General features: G+C 38.6%; 1 non-coding gene across 1 annotated transcript; it reads left to right on the top strand.

Moving 5' to 3' along the window:
- The first annotated feature begins 9,714 nt into the window (after positions 1–9,714).
- TRNAK-UUU lies at positions 9,715–9,787 on the top strand. Its single transcript has one exon. It is a non-coding gene; the product is annotated as a tRNA-Lys (tRNA).
- The last annotated feature ends 392 nt before the right edge of the window (positions 9,788–10,179 follow it).

The following is a 10,179-nucleotide window of genomic DNA, read 5'->3' as shown; positions in this document are numbered from 1 at the left end:
TATAAAACGCCTGTTCAGAGCCGGAAAGGCGTTCACTCTGTGTTAAATATATAAATTAACGCTCTTCAGGCTCCAAACACAGTGGAACTGCAACTAATTTCTGTAAGCTCATTCTATGTAGAAAATGGATGGTAGAAAACTGGTGTCGAATGCTCATTAACATAAATTCGTACGCACCATATATTTTCGACGTAGACTGAATTCGCGTTATTGTAGACCGATTAGGCAAGCTAAAAAGCCCTTATTGATTAACAAGTTTAATGTCAATTTTATTTTCCGTTATCATCTAATTGAAAATAAGCTGTGAATATAAAGAATATCAGCTATATAAGTTCACTGATCTTTACAAGAAAGTGCTTTGAACTCGTTTGCTAAAACCACCGTCAGTAAACTTCCTCAATTGTCTTCCTCGAAGCAATGTAAACCACATGGAATAGCAGACCAGTGTTGTATTACCTTGGACAATTGCAAGACATTTTCGAGAAATAATACTTTGATATTTATAATTTATTTCCACATCATTTTACTTAATTCAGACCTAGAAACCTCTATACTCTGTTTGAAAATCATAAGGAGACGAAATGAGGAACACGATATTTATTACATACGGGTTTTGTCAAAGAGCCTCACCGGGCCCCTTTTTTTTGGAGGGAGGGGGGGGGGGGGGGTGTATATAATGATGACCATAAACGACCAAACATCTTGGGGGGGGGGGGGGTATTGGGGTATTGGAGGTATATGACAGAGTATACGGTATTCGAAATTATTCATACTCTTAACAAAGTTACCTATACCAATTTTATTCAAATATGTGAAAGATTGTTTTTTCCTCGATATATGTTTCTTGAGAATGTGACATACTAAAGCTTGTATCTAAAAGTATTCAACAAAGGCCTTCATTCAACCAGTCCATCTTTCAATCTTGAGTAAGCAAAAATAAAAAGTTGTCTGGGGTAGTTGCCCGGGGGTAGTTGTCCAAGGGGGTAGTTGTCCAAGGGTAGTTGTCCGGGGGTAGTTTTCCTAAGGGGGGGGGGGGGGTAGTCGTCCTAAATGGTGGTTGCCCTAGGGGGTAGTTGTCCTAGGGAGTAGTTGACTGGGGTGGTTATCCGGGGGGGGGGGGGGGGGTGGATGTCCAGGGATGTACTGGAACCTAGGTTATAACTTGGCATGGCATATATTGAAAGAATATAACGTAGTACATTATTTAACAGAAGTTGGGAGACTCTCCCATATGCAGGCACGTAGCCAGAGTTTGATGTTTTTTTTTTTTTTGGGAGGGGGGGGGGGGTAGGGGGGTGGCACATACATGTAATCGATCGAGGTAAAAAAAAAAGGGGTCTAAAAAAGTTCAACCGATCTTGGATTTTTTTTTGAGGGGGGGAGGGCATGTGCCCCCCGTGCCCCCTCCCCCGTGGCTACGTGCCTGCCCATAGGTGAGGGCCATAGTGTCGGATAGATTTATGCGCAAGTAGCAATTTTAGTTGGTAACCAAATACAGTCCTGCCCATAATGAATGAAAACATCGGGTGAAATGTTACCCTATTTTTTCCTGTTTGTCACACAATAATGTCTACGAATCAGCGGTTAATGGTTACCTTTAAAGGTACTATGTCCCTTTTGCAGCCAACCTCAAATGCTGTAGAACTTTGCAGGAATTATGAATATGTCATGTACGTCCTATCTGTGAAATTTAAACGTTAGCAGTGTCCTCATTCAAATTATGCAAGGAAACCTGTTTACTTGCTAGACTTCACTGTCAGACACTATTGAGTGACTGACTGGCTTTTTTTCTTCTTTGGTAATAACATACATGAAAAGAGTTGTAAAGGGTACATGAGCATTTGTCTACATCAATAACCCACTTCTTGTGATGGCCAAAATTAAACTGATTGAATATTTGCGCAGCATAAAACGTATGACCATTTGGTACAATTGTCTGAAAATCAAGACTATTACTTTTGGGCTCTATAGCCCTAAAGTCGATTTGACAACTAATAGTTGTTATTTTCCCACTTGAAGACATTTTCAAGCCCTACCTTTTTTAGGGAAGTTCTACATTAGTATTATCTTTCAAATGCAGTTGGAATTTAACTTTTTCATTTTTTTGGCCCGCAAATGGGACATAGTACCTTTAACAATAGACAGATTAGACAAACTCTTTACCACATTCTAACCCATACCCTCTTCCTCTGTTACTTATAGTATCCACCGGACATCCACAGAGGAAAAAACATTCTCATTAAAGTGGTTTCTGTCATCAAGGACTACATTTGTATTCAATCTCGTTAAATGAAAGTTTATCTCGTACGTAAATTTCATAGCATGCAAATCATTTAGACCTACAACATGTTTATTAATTCTCAATGAAAATAAAGTTTCTCCCATCAAAAGAATCTACCTAGCAAATCATGTAGGCCTAGCCTTTAATCATGATATTGGATGCTTAGCTTCTAAAGGGGTCCTAAAACCATTCAGTTTATGATGTAATCAAGTTAGAATATATTGATTGATGTACTATTACCAGTCTCTTTTTTTTATGTAACAGATTTTATCATGCTTTGTGTGGTTTTGAATATTTTATAAAAATGATGATTTGATGATTTTGTTTTTACCTGATTGCATGTGTATGCTTGCCAGGAATAAACCAGGGGACCAACAGTTTTTAAGTCCTCTCTGAGGGACTTGATGATGATGATAACTTCTTATTTATTCTCATCAGAATGCAAGTTTCTCTCATCGGAACAACCTGCCATGTAGGACTACTATAAATCAAGACAGTCATCACTTCACAAAATGGACAAAATATTTCCATTTCCCTTTAAGTATTCCATGCTTCAACAAAATGCACACATACGGTATTGGTCTGTCAGTTGAATTGTTAGCGTAAGATTTAACCCCTCCCCTAAAAAAAACCCTATTCTTCATAATTCCATTCGATGGATTGAAACTGATTTCGACTAAAACCAAATCTATGAATGTGTTATGAAGAGGTCCCTTTACAATCTAGCCTAATTCTAGAACGGATTTTGTGCGATCAAATTTAGAATTTTGACAGGACTGGTTGGTAGAAAGATGAGATCAGTATCACTTGGGAAAATGTGAGATAGAAGACGGCCTAGAGAAAACTAGAAAGAGGCAGAAAAGAGAAGGAAATAAGGTAAAAAGACTATGAATTGCAAAATGGAAGTAAGATATATAGAAATATATAAATAGAGCAATAGATAGAAAGATAGATAGATAGATAGAAAGATAGATAGATAGATAGATAGATAGATAGATAGATAGATAGATAGATATATAGATAGATAGATAGATATATAGATAGATAGATAGATAGATAGATATATAGATAGATAGATAGATATATAGATAGATAGATAGATAGATAGATATATAGATAGATAGATAGATAGATAGATAGATAGATAGATATATAGATAGATAGATAGATAGATAGATAGATAGAAAGATAGATAGAAAGATAGATAGATAGATAGATAGAAAGATAGATAGATAGATAGATAGATAGATATATAGATAGATAGATATATAGATAGATAGATAGATAGATAGATATATAGAAAGATATGTACATGGATAGATAGATAGGTAAATAGATAGATAGATATATTGATTGGTAAATAGAGAGGTAGGTAGATAGGTAGGTAGCTAGGTAGATGTATAGATAAATATAGATGGAAAGATAGATAGAGAGATAAAGAAAGAGAGAAATACAACATGAAGAGAGGGAGAGAGAGGGTGGGGAGGGGGAGGGGGAGGGGGTGGTACGCTTAAAGTTCACATTTTCCTCCCCATTTTACACATAAGCTACGCCCTATATAGACTCAACACACATCTTCTTTGATAAATCGCAACCGCACGGTATTCATCTGCTAACAGAGAAAATATTAACTTCCGATTTGTTTGCTTGGTTTTTCTTAAATCCACCTACCTAACCTCGTTTCCCCTCTTTTATGAACCTTTTCGTTTATTTTCTCGAGTCTCAGGCAACCTTGAATACATGAATGTTTGCGGCTCTTGAGAAAAGTTGAACAAAGCAAGGCAATGTTCCCCAGAAAAAACACTTAAATACGCCCTTCTCGGCGTTGATACGATTACTCTTGAAGAGAGGAGGTGCTTTTTTGGGCCGCTTTGTATTTTCATTTCTGGTTTACTGCTTGTTTATGCACCTATGTTTAAAGGCATCGTTTAACCAAGATGTTAAATCTGAGATGCATGGCCCTACGTGTTATCAGTGTCTATGGTGTAATATTGAAGCCCTAAAAGAATTGCGCTTCAAAATGATCATGAAGTGCCTCAACAAAATAAAAAATCGTTTGAGAGACCGGTTTTACCATACTCAATTCCCCCAATAGACTAGCGCTATGAAAACCGTTTGGAAAACGCAACATTTGATTTCGATTTTTCAATCATAAATATCTTGATAATCAGACAGGCGATCGGCTTGTAAAAGTCATGGTTCCTGACTGACCCAAAGGGTTATTATTATCATTGCAGCATGAGCTAAATCCAGGATTTTGTTTCAGAATCTGAGGCAAAGTTACCCAATCCCTTTAATAGGAGGCAGCGAAGACATTAATGAGTGGTTCTGAAGAGCCCTAGGGCATAATATGTCCTCTCTGTAGGATGATTACGTGCCATTTAAACGTCACTTTGAATCAATATTGATGAGATGGGGTGGAGTCATGCAGAGAAGGGGAGGGGCAGTACCCATACATCCCTCTGGCTATATAGACTGGTAGCCGACCACTTTTTCCACCAAACTCGATGAAAGATAATCTGATATTTCGAAAAAGTTTCCCGGCCTGAAGAAAACTTTCCCTTTTCATAGACATGTTGAAACCCAGATCAACAGTTCATTCTGCATAAAAAATTTCGTTCAAACGCAACTCCAAATGTTAATGTAAGTTAATAAGCGCTCCTGATTGGTTGATTACATGTAGTTTTGTTTTACTTAAAGAAAAGGTTGAGTTCTGGGAAGGGGTGAAAAATAATTTGTGAGCGTTATCATTCTTATTATGAAAGTGTGGAAGAACATCAGATAAGACATGTTCCCTGAAAAGCACGGCTCTTCAAATGCCTTCATATTCTAAATATGTCATGTAACATCGCAAAACTCGGGGGTAGGATTTTTACGCCACGTGTTCGTGTAGTCCCATATACATCTTTCTGTGTACAGTGTTTGTAACTTTACCAAGACTTGGCCAAATTTCTTATCATTTTGATGATTCCAGAACCTTGCAATACACACAAATTCTTATATGCTAGATGATCAACCTTTTCTGATCGATTCCACACCGTTTCTTTCACAATGCAATCGCATGACCAGAACTCAACTTCATCTTTAAGTTTAAACGCAGCTTTCTTGCAAGAGGCCCACGAGTCAAACAAGGACCCTACCATCTTTATTTATTTATTTATTTATTTTATTTATTTATTTTGTAATATTTTGACAGGGTAGCCCATTCACCAACAAGTAGTGGTCTTCCATGGGGCCCTGAATGAACATATTTACATCGTTTATAACATTTATACAGAACAGTTACAAAAATAATACTCGTTTGCAAAATAAATATAATCATTAACCTAGTAAACAGTAATGTCAATAGGAAAATATTAATTAAGTCGCAATTATGTGAATAAGTCATGTAAATATTACAGAACATGCACGTAGTGTATGTACGGCTGAGCCATTCACAAATTACAACTTTGTTTAAACAATCTCTTAAATGAATTGACAGAGGAAGCCGTTCTCAATGAATTATCTAGCTTATTCCATTCAAATATGGAAGAAACAATTGGGCTACACTTATAACAATCAGTGTGAAATCTAGGCACACGTAAACATCCACTGTCTATTTGCCTTGTATGATGCTCATGTACATCATTATGATTGATTAAGCCTACCTGAAGGTAAGAAGGTGCTAAGTTATGAACGCATTTATATATCATCATAACGCGACTTAACTCAAACCGCTTGTCTAGTGTCATCCATTTAAGACTTGTGAACAAATCAGCCGACGGTGTGTCATATGTCTTGTTCAATATTATTCTTGCGGCCCTCTTTTGAATTTTTTGCAGCTTAGTTGTATGAGAATGAAATCGGTTCGACCATACCACAGAGCAGTAATCTAATCGTGGCAACACTAGACTGTTATAAAGTAACTTTAAGGATTTAAGGATTTTCAACAAATCTTTAAATATGGATAATACATCTTTTCTAGATATATCCAGAACACGATGGCATAATCGACCAAATGCAGTTTTTTTTCCAACAGCTTTGTGAATCAACTTTTAAAATGTACAAATATTACAATGACATAGAAATATAATTCGAGCGTGATTTCTAAAAGCAATATATAAGACTATGGTATTGGAAATGCACAGAATTTAGTTGATATCTAGAAAGTCTTTGCGATTTTGAACTTCTAGATGAAATATATTCTGACATCAGGCCGTAATGGGAGCACGCTAAAGATTGATGTGACACAAGACACCAAAGCCGACTTAAAATACCTTAGTAATATAGTAGGCCTCGGGGTTATGAAATTCAATGAAACTCAATCTGTAAGTGAATCTAGCATGTTCAAGATCTAACTGATGAGCTAAATAATAAATTGGACAATTATTTTCATCATCTCACTCACAGCCGAGATGCGAGGCAGCAGTGAAGAGCAGATGTTAGGGAGACGTCTTGCCCGAGTCCCACGGGAGCGATCAGTGTCTCTGATTGGAACAACAGCTCGGCTTGTTCACCAGTCATACCTCACACTGCTTTCAGGTCAAAGATCTTTGACCTTTGACCTCGAAGATTACCACCACCGGCTACCCTTTCAAGTGGTATGTCCACACGAGACCGTCGTGGTTTTCATTTCAAACTTTAAGTCTGAAACAGCGACCTATACGACGAGGAAGTTTACAACTTTACACAGGACCGAAACAACGAATGTTCGAAGTTTTAAACCACAAGTCGGACAGCAGCCGTTTAAACTTGTTTTCTTGCTTAACATTGAAGTTTATTTTATTGTAGCTGTAAGGCACACAACTTTGAGTGACGATCCCCACGGCTGGTAGTTAACCACCTTAACCAATAGATCACCCGTGGTTAATTTAAAAACAAAAGTCGAGTATAAACTTACAGTTTCATATCCACGCGTGCGACTGCCTGGTCCGTAGCTACAAGATGACCTCGAAGCTTAAAACAAGGAGCTAAAATTTAAATTCACTGACCGTCGTGTGAACCTGCCTTGGGAGAATATAGATCATCCAATGTCATCTTGGTTTATTTTATACCGAGATAAGTATATCATCTTGTCAGGAGACGAACATTTGATACGAGGTAAAGGACAAAGGGTAATCGCTAATGGGAGAGGGAGAGTCTGAAAGGATTGACTTTTTACTCCATCTTGTGGTTTTTAGGAATGAAATAAAAATCGGTCAAATATGTGTGCCGTGATTTCATTGTCTGTGACTAAATTACATTTTCTATCCTACTGTTGGCTTTGAGGCAACTAGATCTACATTTGAGATTCAGAATACAGTAATCCATACGAGTGTCGGGGGTACCAGTTACTCCAAAACGTGAGGGGTCTATCTTGTTCTATTGCCATCTGGAAATAAAGGCAGGGAGATATGGATCAAAGATTAAAATATATAGATACCCCCGTTAATTTAGGCCCCCTGTGTGTGTGTGTGTGTGTGTGTGTGTGTGTGTGTGTGTGTGTGTGTGTGTGTGTGTCACTCTCTCTCTCTCTGTCTCTCTATACATATTTCTCTCTCTCTCTCTCTCTCTCTCTCTCTCTCTCTCTCTCATGCCATCTACGTGACCCCCTATTTATCCTCCGGCGTCCCTACTATACACCTCTGTTGGTAGCTTTCTCTCGTCCGTCTGGTCACAACAACCTGATGTAATGTTGCTATTTGATAGGTTCACCATACCTTAGGCAAGCCAAAGCTAAGTAGGCATGTACCTGTTAGAGTCATTTTTATTGACAAGGTGATATGATGGATGGTCCCACAGCGTTGATTTGTCAGGAATCAGTCCAGCATCCGGTAAACTGGATGCGGGGCAAGCACTTAGCATTATGAGGGAGAGGGAGAGAGAGAGAGAGAGAGAGAGAGAGAGAGAGAGAGAGGAGAGAGAGAGAGAGAGAAGGAGAGAGAGAGAGAGAGGGAGAATTGGGAGAGGGGGGGGGGGGGGCTCAGAGAGTGGGCCTAAGGAGGGAGGGAGTGAGATAGAGAGAGAAGTTAAAAAGAAAAAAAGGACATGGATATGTCTGGCCAACTCCTTGGTCTGCCATAATAAGTGTCAAATAAGCCAAGGAGTTACTATACTTGAATAAACCATCTGGAATGTTTCTGTAAATGTATTTGAAAATGAAAATGGCAATAACGTTTAAAAGATTGGAACGTGCTCCGGAGTTTTTTCGTCCTACAATGGACTTACTAAGCACCCAATAAGGTACATGGTCCTACATAATAGAGCAAGAGAACATCAGACATAATGAAGAAATTATGACTTTGATATAATAATAATAATAATAATAGCTAGTTCTTATATAGCGCTTTTCAGGACCGAAGGCCCTCTCAAAGCGCTTTACAGATATATATATTATTACCCCGGTCATAGGATTCAGGCTTACCCGCACACAATGTATGCACATTCTCCACTCCCTGGGGAGCATTCCAGCCAGACGTCTTTTTGTACAAGCGCACACTTGCTAATCTAACCACATTAGCTTTCGCATCCTACCGGGTACCCATTTAACACCTGGGTGGAGAGTGGCAAATGTAGATCAATGTCTTGCCAAAGGACATTAGTGCCGCGGTGGGACTTGAACCGTGAACCTTGTGATCCACAGTCCGGTGACATATCCACTCGTCCACGACACCTCTACCAAACCTTGATTCAAAGTTCAACCGACGAGGATGCCTAAACAAAGACAATTTCAAATCCTGATTGAACTTTTCACCGTCTTGAAACAAAAGCTGTCGGATGACAAAAGAAATCTAAGGAGCAGGCGTCAATTACATTATCTTGTCTGGGCCACAAACCATGTCAAAGACGATCGGCAAATAATCTGTTACGAGCCAAACAAAACTCATCTTCCTTATCTCACCTTAGAGTCTATTTCCCAAGTAGTGGTAGGAAATGTAATTAGTATTGTTTCGAGCCGATGCGTTTCATTTGGCGTCTCTTGAACTTGAACCGTATTACTATGGCCCTCTTCCGCCTCAAGGCCGATAGGAGGATTTTGAAATTAGGAAGAGGAGGGGGTAAGGAAGGGGGTAGGGAAGAAGGGAGGGAGGGAGGGACAGGTGGGGGGAAACGGCGAGGGGGGACTAGCGCTATTAAATCAAAATTAACAACAAATCAAAAATCATCAACGGCAATAACAATAATCCGACTGAAGGCCGATATGAGGATTTTAAAATTAGGAAGAAGAGGAGGAGGGGAGGGGTGTTGGTGGGGGTAATGATTACAAGTGTGGTAAGAGGGGAAGGGACAGTTTACCAACGGCTATTCATTTGAAAACGATGTTGGAATCTCCTCTCACTGGTGACTGACAAACATTATAAAATGCATTGGCTAGTAATCGCAGATAAATCTGAACATTAACATAAGCAAAACCAACAAATTAACAGCAACACAAGCAGCATCAAGAACAACAATAGCAACATCGGTTATATAAAGCCCGGTTAGCTCAGTCGGTAGAGCATCTGACTTTTAATCAGAGGGTCGCGGGTTCAAGTCCCTCATCGGGCGAGAGTATACTTTTTTCTTAGCGCTTAGAGACTTCGGTGGTAAGCGCTGTAAGTAACGTTTTTATTATTATTATTTATTATAATGTGATTAACGATTATGCTTATTGTCTCCGGGCAGTTCCCAAGTTCTATTATACATTATATCCATCACTAAACCGGCGAGTTCTGCTGATAAATGAACTTCAGTTAGTCAAGTTAACGAATGTTTTATAAATGTGCTCATACATGTCCGTTGCTGTTGCTTTTAAGAATAATAGCATTTTGTTCCTAAACGAAATGAAACCAAGTACTCAATTCAATTCAACCTAATTCTTATACTCTGGACATGCACCCTGACATTTTCTGATGTTAATATTGTAGCCCTTTTGCGAATAGAATTGTAAAAAATCTGTC

The sequence above is a fragment of the Strongylocentrotus purpuratus genome, unplaced genomic scaffold (assembly GCF_000002235.5).
Source record: "Strongylocentrotus purpuratus isolate Spur 01 unplaced genomic scaffold, Spur_5.0 spur5_contig_835, whole genome shotgun sequence".
Taxonomy (NCBI): domain Eukaryota; kingdom Metazoa; phylum Echinodermata; class Echinoidea; order Camarodonta; family Strongylocentrotidae; genus Strongylocentrotus; species Strongylocentrotus purpuratus.
This window is presented reverse-complemented; position numbering and strand designations above follow the sequence as displayed.